At 39.8% G+C, this 14,825-nt stretch overlaps 1 pseudogene; it reads right to left on the reverse strand.

Moving 5' to 3' along the window:
* Nucleotides 1–14,173, reverse strand: part of LOC137498492 (uncharacterized) — a 75,849-nt pseudogene extending 61,676 nt beyond the window's left edge.
* Nucleotides 14,174–14,825: the final 652 nt, after the last annotated feature.

The raw sequence follows: 14,825 nt of genomic DNA on the forward strand, positions 1-14,825 counted from the left end.
TGTACTTTTTTTTAACCAAAATGCTTAATAAAATAAGTGCATTGTGCTCACCCGAAATCGGGAGGAGTTTTATTGTTAGTATTAAAGTTTTCACGCCACTCGGTTGAGGATACCTTAGCGCATGGTAATGAGAACAAAGACGCTACGTTATCCAGGCATTACGATCAGATGCTGTTCTGTGATACGCCGCCTTTACTGGAAGGGTTGCATGTGAGCAAGCAACACGACAGTGTACTACGGTACCACACCGTCCGAGTTAACCAAGCAAGAGAGCATGGCCGGCCACATGAGGCATAGGCTGACACAAAAGTAGCTCACGTTTGAACTTACATTTCTTTTTCGACTTTCTGGAGAGCTTTCCCTTGAGGAAAATAACATCCGATAGAGATCGATCTTTGTTTCAGAACACTATGCCCTCTTACAATTTCCGTAATGTATTTTAGGCACCCTGCATTGAACAAGAAAATCATTTGGATAAATGTGAATTATACAACAGATAGAGGCGTAATTATGTAACCGTAGTTCAAATAAATAATAGTTGTCGTATTTCCTCGATTTTTGTTTTGAATTAGGGCAAACCTATCCTCAACAAAAGCAAAGAGGACGTTAATTTCCTTAATGGAGATCTGAAAACTCACGTCCACTTACTTCCTGAACAATTTTCGCAAAGGTTTATAATCAAAGAAATTGTACGAGTGTTCAAGTAAAGGAAGACACCTGCAGTACGCCGCTGTGAAATGTTCATTTGGAGGATGTGTACATTAGTAAATATTAAAATAATAATTAGAACTACAGTGTCCGAACCTAGTGATTCAGGTGCTTGTTAATATAACACGTACCGGTATAATATCTATCAATTTTGTAGGCACCAAGGCATCGACTAATTAACCCTACAATGCATCAAGTGTCAGATATGATACATACCCTTATCTGCGTAGAATTAAATGTCTAAGATGCTTATTGCTGTTAATGCGCATTGTATATTCTCTGATACATTCTTCATGTCAACATAGTTCATGCTTTTTGTCACTAGAATGCAGGTCGAATACAATATGTGTCTTCACGGGTTAGTTGCCAAGGAAACAATGAAATCTGCTTTGCTCCTGCGAATTGTAACATTATGGTGTTGTGAATAATTTATTTTACTCAACACTATATTGCGTATTTTAATTTCAGACGCTTCTTAAGTATATTTTTGCAGACGGGATCAGTTGCACCCTAATAGTGTCTCGAAGTATTGATATTACTTGTTTGTATCAGATCTGCTACAATGCTCTGTCACACCGCCTCATATCCTGGATGCCCCTACATCAAACGAGCAGTTAAAGCGCACCACAAACGCTCACGCCACATTAATACTACTAAACACCCGCCTCACCTAAACCTCCAAACTCCTCCCTCCTACCATGGTACCATCCTCCCCCCTCACACTCAGCCCAGCCAAGGAACCATCAATCTCCTCCGTCTACTGATCAATATACTCTCCCCCCAAGCCAATCACGTACTTCCCTTCATGCCAAGTAGACAGCTAATCGTTCATTAGCCCACGTACCAAAAATCCCGCCAAGTACCCGTGGTTATCCCCTGACAAATTGCCCTAATCATCCCCCTCCCAGAAATAACTATCATACTCCCTTCTTCCGGAACCGTAACAACTTAACATCACCGATAGTTAAGCAACATTGGGCGTGGCGTCCATCCGGATGGGTGACCCACGTCACATCTGCTTACTTCTCTAACCTAGTTCTGAACAAATCACCAATCATCATCAACGAACTCATGAAATCCTGGTACAACCCAGAGTCCCCAAAGTGCGTCGCCCCCTAAACAACCGGCCCAGGTCATATTCTGACCAATTATGATTCGTGAAAACGGATTCTCCTCCACCCTCCTCCATTCAGTCTAGTAATACTCAGTTAAGGAGATAGCTCTCAAGACCTAATCGGTCGATAGGCTAAAATCCTCAACGGAACCAAACTTTGGTCTGCGTCTGAGACTTGGGGCATGGCAATGCTCTTGAAAGACAATGGATTATAACACGGATCGCACGTATAGTAAGGATGAGTTAGTGACTTTGCCAACAAACTAGGATTAAAGTGAAGATGGTATAGATAATTCACACATTGAACATGAATATTATTATTTAGGACTGAGAAAAGTATTGGTTGATGTTCGATATTCAACACATGCCATCGGTAAATGCAGGAACAAAGAATGAGGACAGTCTACCATGTTCATCTAGCGGTTCATTTCCGGGAGAGTAAATGTGCAGGATGGGAAATAATTAGCATGGGATTTTGAAGAAAATACAATAGATAGGATTGACCCGGGATCTGTAGTGCATCAGTGTGACTGAAGTTTCACGCCTGATGGAAACTGCTCAACTGAGCATAACCTTGCTCCTTAGGAGACTTCAGATGACACGCGTCAAAGTAAGAAGAAATCCAAACACATAGACCGTTCAAAGATGTAGTGGAGGAAAGGTAGTTTACAAGTTGATGGCGATACAATGAAATTTCAGACCAAACCATTACCTTCGGAATTCATGAATCTCGAAACACCAACTTCAGATTTTAGGTAGTTTATTTCAGACGATATCGTGGAGATGATTATTTCAGAATCAAATTTGTATTCTATGCAGAGAGATCCCATCAAACCAGCTAATAGGACTCAAGACGACATTACGAAATTCATAGGAATTTGCCTGTTCTCATCACTTGTACATGGAACAGCCGTATAGGCGTCGAGAGAATTAGCAATTGCATGAGCCCGAAACAGTTTGAGAAAATTCGCAGATACATACATTTCAACAATAATGATGAAATGGTCCAAAGTGTAATCGTTTACATAAACTGACACCTTTTATTGAACAATTCTGTTCCATTCGAGGGAGAATTGTGCGTGGATGAACAACTCTGTGCAACAAAGGCCAGAAATTAAATTAAGCAGTAACTCCCATTGAAAGTGTGGTAATAAGATGTATACTCTAAGTGATGTGTCTGGTTACTGCTATATGTTTGACTTTTTCCGGTCAGGTAAATAACGAAAGATTCGCCTGCAAAATCGAACTAGATCTTGGAGCAAGTTGAAATGTCGTAGTCCGACTAAAACGAGATGTTCCTCCAGATGGGAATTGCAGAATCTGTTTTGTAAATTACTATACCAGCATTGCACTGATTTTGTTTCTGGCAAAGAAGGAAATTCATTCTCTTGGCACAGCAAGACGAAACAGAGTTCCGAACTGCAGACTACCGACAAAGAACTCAACAAACTTGAACGTGAATTCAGCACTGTATATGTGACAAAGTCAAGAATATTGTACTCACATCAGTGATATCGAAGGACAATAAATCTATGTTAATCTTATCAATATTTTTCGGCAGTTTTCCCTTGGCTTTTGTCGAAAGATATGACAGGAAGACCAATAAAACTGTACGAGTACAATGTCCATTCCTGACGACTGTTTATAACCGACATATGGTTGGCATGGACATGTTAGTCAGCTCGATTGGAAGGTATAAAATCATCATGAGGACCAGAAAATGGTACATTAGACTGTACTACCGCTTAATTGATCTTACTGTTGTCAATGTCTGGCTCCTGTACAAAATAATGTGCAAGGAGATAAATATTTCTTAAGTGCTGCGTATGCCTGACTTCAAAGATGAAATTACATTCTGCCTTTGCAACTACGGGCAATCTAGTGGACAGAAGAGGGGTCGTCGTTCCCTGGTTTAGGTGGAAATTGGACAGAAGGATAGAATGGGTCCAGCAGCACATGTTTCTCCATCTGATGCCAGAACTGATAATGTTGCCCACTGGCCATCATGCGAATACACCCGCCAGAGGTTTCAAATGCCGAACTACAAGAGCTTTTCCTTCATCAAATGTTCCAAATGTGCGTTCACCTATGTCTCAACCAAAAGACTGTTTTAAGAAATGTATTTGTTGTAACAGCTATTAGGCCCCAGTGACTTCAAAACTGAACTGGTTGGTAATGTGTGAAAAGTGCCACTGATGTGCATTGAATCAGTATGCTGCAAATATTTTTGGTGTTTTTGTACAAAGTATTTTTAGTGTATATCAACCATTTCTTCAGTGTAAAATAAATGATTAAGCATAATATAAAGAAGTGAGCATTGTTGGGTAGTTCGGACGGTTCCTTGTGATACAGCCAACCCTAATACTTAGTTCATCAAGATTTGCTGGTGGACGATCGTAACACTGCAATCATCGTTTGAGAATGCCCCAGATAATTCCATTGAGTGACAACCTGGACGATCTCCGAGGCAGTGATGCCACTACAGTATGCTGTCCTGTTAAGCATGGTCCCTTAAGAATACTAACTTAAGTGGCACTCGCTACGGTAGCGATGATCATCTGATGCTCTGTGAACTTGCAGTTATCGTTGCTCTTGTGCAGCATTCGACAGGAAAATTAACTCTTCCCAATGTTGGGTACATTTTAAAGAGTAAAAGTTGCCAGAATCCTAAGACCAGCTCATAAACACAACTTCATTTGTCTGTCTTTATACCCAAGATATATCATAAACTTAACTGTTAATAATACCATATGTTCTTTGTATGGTAATATGTCTGAAGTTACTGCTATGTGGTATATTTTAATCCTGCAATTGGTTAATTTATGGTAAACATTAATGAAACGAAATATATATGTGTATGTTGAGTCCTCAGCACGAAGGCTGGTTGGATCCTCAACAGCTCCGCCATCAGCTGTCAAAAATTGCTTAGGCATCACTGAAGAGGCGTAATATTGAAATGAAGAGCCAAAAGTTGCTATTTTATATCATTATGCCGAGCCCACAGCCCTACCCTATGAGCACCATTTTCACACTATTCATAACAGGTACTGGCTGCATAAGGAATGGCACTGCTAGCATCGCTCACACCTCAGTCACTTTCAATGAAAGTAACAAAATATCTCTAGCCTCTACCTAAGACTTAGTGCACTGCAAACACTAGGTCCCGCCAACAAAGGCCAACGAAATATATAATTGTCTCATTAACCAAGATAAAGCTGAATTATTTTTTGTTAGCATCTAGGCCGTATTTTTTAAATGAAATACTTAAATAAATTCAAAAGAACACAGTGAACTTGGTTTCACATGTTTCTGCCCTAAGGGTTTAAAAATCCAGCTGATCCTTCTGGGAAGAACGTCAGCCGAATACACATGATCTGAGCTGTTTGTTGGCAGAACAGCAATTGTGTATTTAGAAGTGACCTCTGACTCAGGTTCTAGTCTTGTACTGAATGAAACTTGAAACATGGTGAGGTACCTCAGGTCTCACACACTTTCGTCCGTTTTTCCATACAGTGATAGCAGAGAAGCTGTTTCCTTTTTTCGCCGTAACTGCATTTGTAGACAATTCTCCGTCAAAATGTCCCATCATATCACACCTGGAGACACTTCTTTAGATTTTTCTCCTCTAGTCGAACCAACCTGGCGGTTTGATTCTAGGATAGCTGTTGTAATCCGTCGGCGAAATTACACTCATGTTCATAAAAAACGGAACATCTTGAAAGTTTTCCTTTGGCTTTTGTCGAAAGGTATTTCAGGAAGACCAATAAAACTGTACGAGTACAATGTCCATTCCTGACGACTGTTTATAACCGACATATGGGTGGCATGGACATGTTAGTCAGCTCGATTGGAAGGTATAAAATCATCATGAGGACCAGAAAATGGTACATTAGACTGTAGAGGTTCAAATTCACAGGACATGTTCATCTTTATGTTCTGCAGAAGCGATTAGCATTTCAGTCACCTAGATACAGCATGTATGCTGTTGCCCAATAGGCACTGGGTCCTCCATGGGTACTGAAAACTTGTTCCATGCTTGATGGCATCGAAGCCTAATAAGGCGCGGATGGCGTCCTGGGGTATAGCCATTCATGCTGCATTCGCCTGGTTACACAGTTCATATTTGGTGGTTAGTATTGGGTCACAGCGCCCCACCGTCATTTCACCATATCACACACATTTTTGACTGATGACAAGTCCGGTCATCGGGCCCGCCAGGGTAAGTGTCTGACATCTTTTGACAACAAGAAGGCTTCGTGTAGCAAAATGTGGTCGCATTTTCCTGTTGAAATATGGCGTCTAGTGTGTCGTGCACAAAGGGCATGGCTACGGATCGCAGGATGTCATTCATGTAGGTCAAACTGGTCACAGTGCCCAGCACACGCACCGACTGTGATTTGTGATTGTACCCAATGGCACCCCATACCATAAGGTCATGAGTTGGCTCTGTGTGTCTTGTGCGAATGCGATGCCTCTCAACCTGTCTGCTGTGAACCAAAATGCTGCCATCGTTTTCAAACAAACAGAACCTGTATTCGTTTGAATATATTATCTTCTGCCATTCCTGTCCCCAGTGACGTATTTTCATACACCACTGCAGTCTAGCACGCTTATGCACATTAGTGGAAGGTGGGCTGAGAAATGGGCGACACACCGCTAACCCAGGCCGTAAGAAACGGCGTCGGACTGCCTCTCCTGAGAGTGTACGATGTGTTACACTGTTCCACTGTTGCGCCAGAGCTGAGAAAGACGCAGATCTGTCCTGCAATGCTACTCGGATGAGGTGTCGTTGTTCTCGGGAGATGGTCTGTGTGATGTAACCAGACACATCTTGTCGTGTTCTACAGCCTTCTCTAAACCATTCTGTACACACCCGCTGCACTACCGACACACTTCGCCCCACACGAGCAGCAATATCCCGGGTGGATGCATCACGTTCTCTCATGCCAATAATAAGCCCTCTTTCAAACTCAATCATTTGACGGTACGATTCTTGCATTTGTTTGCCAGGCATCGTGAATGTCTTCTCAAGTCACACTGATCCATGGCCTTCGGTTAATAGCGACAACGAGATCAGCAGGCACATTTTACCAGTCGGTGGTGGTGTGCCGATTTATCGATGTGGACCTTGAACCTCAGTGGCCGACATGATTCAAATCCTAATATAAAGAACATACTGGTTCACATGCCCTGTGAATACGAATTTCCTATCTCTAGTCTTTCTTGTTCAAAGTCTTATATTTCCAATAATTGACTATGGTTCAGTCGTATACAACGACTTATCTGAAACTTTGAACATAAAACTACAGAGGGTACAAAACGCATGTGTTCGTTACGTTACAAATGCCAGGCGTGATGAACACATAACACCCTATTATATACAGCTACAATGGTTGAAACTCCATGAACGTCGGGAAATCTCAGTAGCTGTTGCTACGCAGAAAATTCTCAAACTGAAGACACCATCCTTCCTTTATAATGCATTTAAACCTATGGAGTCGGTACATAACAGAGATAATAGGTTTACAAAAACCACCCTTCAAATTCCCCTTCATCGTACCACTAAATTTAACAAATCCTTTGTTTCCACTGCATCACGTATCTTTAATGTCTTTAATCTTCACCGTTTCGCAAGTAACACTAACTGTACCCAACTAAAGCAGTTCTTAACATCTATCTTTCTTGAGGAGTACGCAAGAGGCTGAGATCAGGCATTCTTGTGTCGAACAATCAGGAATATGTATATTTCGAAGAAAATTGTTTCTCTGCTTTAGCTTTATATTCTTTAAACCCATGTAGTCCAGAATAACAGAAGGGCTTAATGATTTACTTTCTTACTTATTATATAATGTATGTCTTAACCTTACTGGATTTGGTATCTGTATTTTCATTTTTTTTAAGTTTCTTGTTTAGTTTAATACTTTAATATTATATAAATGTAGTTACTGTTTTCATAAATCTGCATTGTATTATAAGAAGACGCTGCATAAAGGGGCTTTTCAGTCTCAGTGGCATGTAAATCATGATCAATAAATTCAATTCAATTCAATTCAATTCAATTCAAATTGTTGTTTTTTTGGACGTGAGTGTATACAGACTCTATCCAACCTCCATCAGCTGGGTAAAGCTAGCAAGCATTGGGTTCTGCTACATCAATGCAAAATGCAATTATGGTGAAGTACCATTTCTTTCCTCTGATCGACAACCAATCGGGAGAAATATTCTGATCTGCTTGATCAGTGATAACTGATGTGCTCGTTAATTGTGTATGTCCATTTCTTCCGCTGCTCTGAATAACGTGTCACATTACGAGTTCATGTGATAGTGCCGAAATTAGTGGCCATCGTAACCACACTGTTATCATTTTTTTGTAGTTACAAATATCGAATCTGAAATTTAAGAATCCTCAAGGTTTCGTTTTCACGTCGTCTCGTTTCATTATGTCACAGTTCTTGCTGATTCATTCAGTCTTTATCGTACCAGTGGCCTGTATATGTTTTCCTCATAAGTGTTTCAGAAGGAATACTGAAGTTATAATTACCGAAACAGATTCTTTATGAAATTTCTCAATCTGCTCTTCATAAATTAAAACAGCACTGTAGCCTACATGCCTACATCCTACATCCTTGCGGAAGTGTTCAAACTCCCTGATAAGGCTCTAACCAAGACACATGTCCGTTGCATGTCCCTCACACCAGGGGGTATAAACTTGACTTACATTGGAATAATTGCGCTATAGATGATAGGCCTATATTTCGCTCACATAAAGAATAGAAGAAAATTATGCTCACAGAAGCTTTGCAATCTAAATTTTGTGGTTAACGGCTAACGTCCATCTGGAAGGATGATTACAAACAACCATTTAAAGTCAAAAGTTTCATTATTGGTCCGTATTCAAATGAGATTTAGAGTCAAAGATAAGGGTAGGGTTTTCCACCTGTTCAATGCTATAAAAGTATATAGTATTGAACAGGTGGAAAACCCTACCCTTATCTTTGATTGTTCAAACAATCAAACTTATACTATCGGATATCTTTGTGTAATCCCGTATGTATAGCAAGGAACCTCCTCAGATGCCATTACACTGAAAATTTCCAAAAACAATGCAAACATTATGCAAAGCTACTAACCCATTTACGGCCAAGGAGTGTCAAATCATCCATTTTTATTAACCCGTTCCTTTTAATTTACTTCTGCAAAAGCCGAGTCGAGAATGTGTTGTGCAGACAAGGTAAACATGTGCGAATTCAGTCAATATTTAAAAAACACATACAATAAATTAATATGTTCACACCTCTGCTCACATCCTTCCGGAAGGACGTCATCCTAATCCGGGTTCATGGAGTAATGTTTTTATACATAGTAATTTATCTGCCAAGCTATGTAACAAATTGAATTACAACGTGAACACTTAACAACAGATGTAAGTATTTAGAAAAAGAAAATAAATAATTAATCCATTACAAAATGGTTAGTTTAATGTTACGATACAGTAACTGGTCACCACAGACTGAATTCCAATAAAATGCTCACACATCCGCTCTCTCCACTCCTCAGAATTGCATTCGCCGTTTAGTAAGACTGGTGTAGATGCTTATCGCAACGTTGTGCTGGCAGTGATTTATACTACCGCACCCAATTATTGCACCCATGACCAGCACGTCAGGTTATGGTGAAATTTATCATATATGTTTACACTTTGCGAGCATTTTTTTTCGCCGAAACTGAAGTGTGATTCTTCGTTGAAGACAATACTGTACCACTCGTTACGTCACCCACACTGCTCGTTGCATCACATCAGGCCAGTTGTGAGACGTTAGTGTGTCAGTGGTATCCAACCTAAGAGTGACGAGAATGCCGTATGAACTGTTGGAAGGGGACATGCAGATATTGAAGATTTTCCTCAAAATTATTCTTTAGTTAATTTGGATGTAATTCGTATTTGCATGGTATTCTTGTAAAACTGTATTTTCTGTAATTTTTAGCAGAAGACACTGCAGAAAAGTCAGTCATTTACCAGAACGTGAATGTATATATATTTACAGTTCTTTCATGCGATGGTATAATAACAATTAGTCTCTTCTTCTATTCTTTTCCCAGGCCTTTCCCCAACACATTCTAGTCGGCCTATGTGGATTAAAATCCATGACCCAGTCGGGATTCGAACCCAGAGGATCATGAGCAGAAATTCATGACGCTGATCACTCAGCCACGGTGCTAGCATTTATCTGAAAGAAGGCATCGTACTAAAACGACAGGGACCGGTGGTAATGCATTCGAAAGGAAAATGTTATGAAACTATGCAGCGAGCGAGAAAAAGTTCAGTACACATATTTAGATCAAGTATTATATAATCGATGTTCACTGTGAATAACATGTGCAAAATATTTTTGAGAGTTATGTATATTGTGGTAAATACCTGCAAAAATATATTCCTTTAATTTGTACTACAGCTGTACGAGCCTGGAATATAGGGCACAAACTGTGCCAAAACGAAGGTTCGTTACTCTTCAACATACCATTGGTTTACTAAGAAAAAACGTGTAACTCCCAATGCTTTTCCTAGCTATTATTTCCCTTAAGACTGTTCACGCCTCCTAGCCAGATACGGATATGCAGTCCATCAGAACAATTTTCGTTGTGTTCATCTTCCTATGCGAACGTCTAAAGGAAAATGAACCTTGCCGTACCGCACTCTAAGTATGTGTGCTTCGGGACGTATTTACGGAGTCCCATGGTAGGCTATAATGTATTTAAGGTTTATTTTTCTTTACACATTCGCATAGGAAAATGAATACAACGAAAATTGTTCTGTTGGTCTGCGTATCCATATATGGCTGCGAGGCATGACCAGTCTTCAGGGAAATAATGGCTATGAAGAGCATTGGGAGCGACAAGTTTTTCTTAGGAAGCCAAGTGTATCTTCAAGGTGATTAGTCTCTTGGACGATGTTCAGTGAAAGACCAGTATATGAAAATATCCCAGGCAAAAAGCAACAATATTTCAGGAATTTGGTTTAATTAATAATTACGTGTCATGTTAGGATTATATTTTCAGCGTACTGCCAATATTTACGTTTCTCGTTAACAGCCTTCTGTAAATACCAATAACCTCCTAATTTTAATCGAAACTACAATTTATGAGTAGAAATACCTTTCATACTGCACTACAGTCTCAAAATAAAGGCTCTGTTTGGAGGATTTACTGTTTCAGAGATTAATTACAGTTTCAATTTTATTGTATTTACTCTCATGACAGAATAGAATGTAATATATTTGACAGATACAAATTCCGATAGCAGTGGAACGCTGTAATTAAAGTGGCCGCGCCTCCCCGACAACGTCGCGGCACAGTTAAATAATCTTATATTTATTTAAATCTTTTCAGCAGACTTAGGAATTCAGGATCTAGGCATAAATCACGATCAGTTTACATCGGTTCAGAATCACCTGCCAGGGATACTTTTACCAGCAACTAAACAACATCATAAGCAACTATTGAAATGAAATAGTGTGCGAGAAAATTGCATTTAATCATGCAACTTTTCGCTCGCGAAAATATAACGTATGATGTACATGATTTTTATTTCACTTATATCTTTATTATTTTTCTATTTTTAAATACGAGTCGTTAATTTTTTAAGAATTTAGTGTGCAAAACTCCGAAATTCACTGAAACATGAGGAAAATTTCCTCAGTTTACTTACATCCGTGGAGTCTCTCGGCCATCTACTATCCTCGATGTGAATTAGTGGTGGGGAGGGTGAACTTTTCAAGTAATAGACGTCCTAGAACAAAACTCGTTGTTGTAATAACAAGGACAGATGACGCAAAACCGGAGAACTTCATGAAGATATGTCTAGCTTTCAAGTATTAACGGGTACACCTAGAATTTAAATATTCCTACATTTTTAAACTATTTTCATCAATTAAGAATAAAAGTTTAATTTGACAGAATCTGATGGTTTTCATTTAAGTAAGATGTGCGCTGTTTAATAGTGTTTCGTTACAGGTATATTATTGTGTTGTAGGTAATATAATTAGTTTGTGACAGACAGGAAGGTTTTGAGGTACACGAGTGGTGGTAAACTTACAAATATAAATAAGCTTACATAAACTTTTGTTACCAAATATATAAACACTCTTGTAACAAACTCTATGTTTATAAAAAGAGCCCACTGCAAAGATGTGGTACAGTATGTCAGAATTAATTTTGTAGGAATTCAATTTTTAGTTTATAACAAAATGTCACATATAATTTACAAAGTGTATCCCACCTAGTCAATACTGTGCCATAATTGCAATGTTTATATATTGTAACCGTAAAAGTTTATTTTGGTAGCTAGCTCGAACAGAATACTCGGCCCGGGTGGTGACCGGTCACTATCTGAATGGTTACAGAGGAGAGGGAAGTCAGATAAGTATAATGGGACACTGATTGTTTATTAAAAAAATATTCATGAAAATACAGTCAGATTCCCACATCACCTCAGTGTAGTAGTTATGAGTACTTCTAGTTGTCTCCATAGATACTCCTTGTGGAACGGAGACCCAACCATGGGAACATGATCCCTCAAAGGCAGCAATCAAACCATGGAAACACGATCCTTCGTGTTCAGCAACCGAACCATGGAACACGATCCGTTGTAAGCTGGTCGTCGTTGATTCTAGAAGGTCCTGGTTCGAGGTAACCACTCACAGATTATGTCACGCGAGTGTCCACATTTGACAGTCCGAGTAATGGAATGGTTTCGCGTAAATCACAGCACTTCGTAATCGTGACGTAATACTTAATAATTGGTTATGCTCTGACTTAGAACAAAAATGTTAGTTTAGAAAAATAGCATGTACTTCTGTGAAAAGATTGTGGTTGTTTGCTCACACACAAAGGGAAAATCAAATTTGAATCCCTACACTTGCGTGGTGTCTTCCCACGAAACAAGCAATTAACACTGTTTCCTTCCACTAATAAATACACAGTTTATTCTTAATAACATCCGAAAATATAGCGTCTGATGGGATTACTTCATTTGGAGATAATTCCTGAAAGAAATTAAATGTCTGCAGCGACCGACCAAAAGCACTTTTCACACCTGTCAGCACCGGCTTTCTTGGGAATAGGTATGACAACATTCTACTGAAAATCGGCTGGGATTTCTCCTGTCTCATACATCTTACATACTAAATGGAATAATATTGCCATGCTGATTTCTCCTAAGACAGTCAGTAATTCAGAAGGAATGTCATCAATTCCAGGTGCCTTGTTCCAATTTAGATCTCACACAGCTCTGTCAAAAACTGAGCTCAAAACTGGGTCTCCCATTTTATCAGCATCAACAGCCCCTTCCTGTTCCAGAACCAAATTATCTACATCTTTAACTTGATACAACTGTTGGATATGCTCTTGCCATCTTTCTGCTTTGTCTTCTTTCCCTAGAAGTGGCTTTCCATCTCAGCTCTTAATATTCACACACCTAGATTTCCTTCCTCCAAAGGTTTCCTTGATTTTCCTGTATGCAGCATCTGCCTTTCCCAGGACCATACAACCTTCGACATCCTTGCACTTCTCCTTCAGCCAATCTTCCTTAGCTACCTTGCACTTTCTATCCACTTGATTCTGTAATCGCCTGTTTTCTTTTCTACCCTCTTCATTTCTGGCGTTCTTGTATTTACGTCGTTCATCAATCAGGTCTAGTATCTCCTGAGTTATCCACTGATTCTTAGTCGATCTTTTCTTCCTTCCTAACATTTCTTCAGCAGCCCTACTGACTTCATTTTTCATCATTATCCACTCTTTCTCTATTGTGTTTCCTTCAGCCTTTTAATTTATCCCTTTTGCTACATGTTCCTTGAAACAATCCCTCACTCTCTTTTCTTTCAACTTGTCTAGATCCCATCTTCTTGCATTCTTTCCTTTCTTCAATTTCATCAACTTCAGAGTGCATTTCGTGACCAACATGTTGTGGTTAGAGTCCACGTCTGCTCCTGGGAAAGTTTTGCAATCCAACACCTGGTTTCTGAATCTCTGCCTAATCATAATGAAGTCTATTTGATACCTTCCAGTATCTTCAGGTCTCGTACACGTATACAGCCGTCGTTTTTGGTGTTTGAACCAAGTATTGTCAAGGACTAAATTATGATCAGTACAGAATTCGATCAACCGACTTCTTCTTTCGCTCCTTTGTCCCAGTCCTAATTCTCCTACTGTATTACCTTCTCCACCTTGGCCTACCACTGCATTCCAGTCCCCCATCACAATTATATTCTCGTAACCTTTTACATATTGTATTAAATCTCCTGCCTCTTCATATGTTCTTTCGATTTCCTCCTCATCCGCTGAACTAGTAAGCATATAGACCTGCACTATTGTTGTGGGCATTGGTTGGGTGTCTATCTTGAAGAATATAAGTCTTTCACTATGCTGGTCGTAGTAGCTTACCCGCTGCCCTATTTTCTTATTCATTATTAAACCAACTCCTGCATTTCCCCTGTTTGATTTCGTGTTGACAATTCGGTAGTCGCCTGACCGAAAATCTTGTTCTTCCTGCCAACGTACTTCACTTATACCAACTACATCTAACTTTAGTCTATCCATCTCCCTTTTCAGATTCTCTAACCTACCACAACGATTCAAACTTCTAACATCCACCCTCCGACTCACAGAATCTCAGTATCCATCTTCCTGATGATCGCCCCCTCTCGAGTAGTCCCCACCCGGAGATCCGAAGGGGGGACTAGTTTCCCTCCGGAAAATTTTACCCGGGAGGAAGCCATTATCAGTACATCATTTATACAGAGAGAGAGCTGCATGTCTTGGGAGTTAGTTACGGCTATAGTTTCCCGTTGCTTTCCGCCGTGTAGCAGTATCAACACAGCTAAGCCATGTTCAGTATTATTATAAAGCCATATCAATCAGTCATCTAGACTGCCGCCCTTGCAACTTCCGAAAGGCTGCTACCCCCTATCTATGAACCATTCGTTGGTCTGGTCTCTCAACAGATACC

Source organism: Anabrus simplex, chromosome 1 (genome assembly GCF_040414725.1).
Source record: "Anabrus simplex isolate iqAnaSimp1 chromosome 1, ASM4041472v1, whole genome shotgun sequence".
Lineage (NCBI taxonomy): Eukaryota > Metazoa > Arthropoda > Insecta > Orthoptera > Tettigoniidae > Anabrus > Anabrus simplex.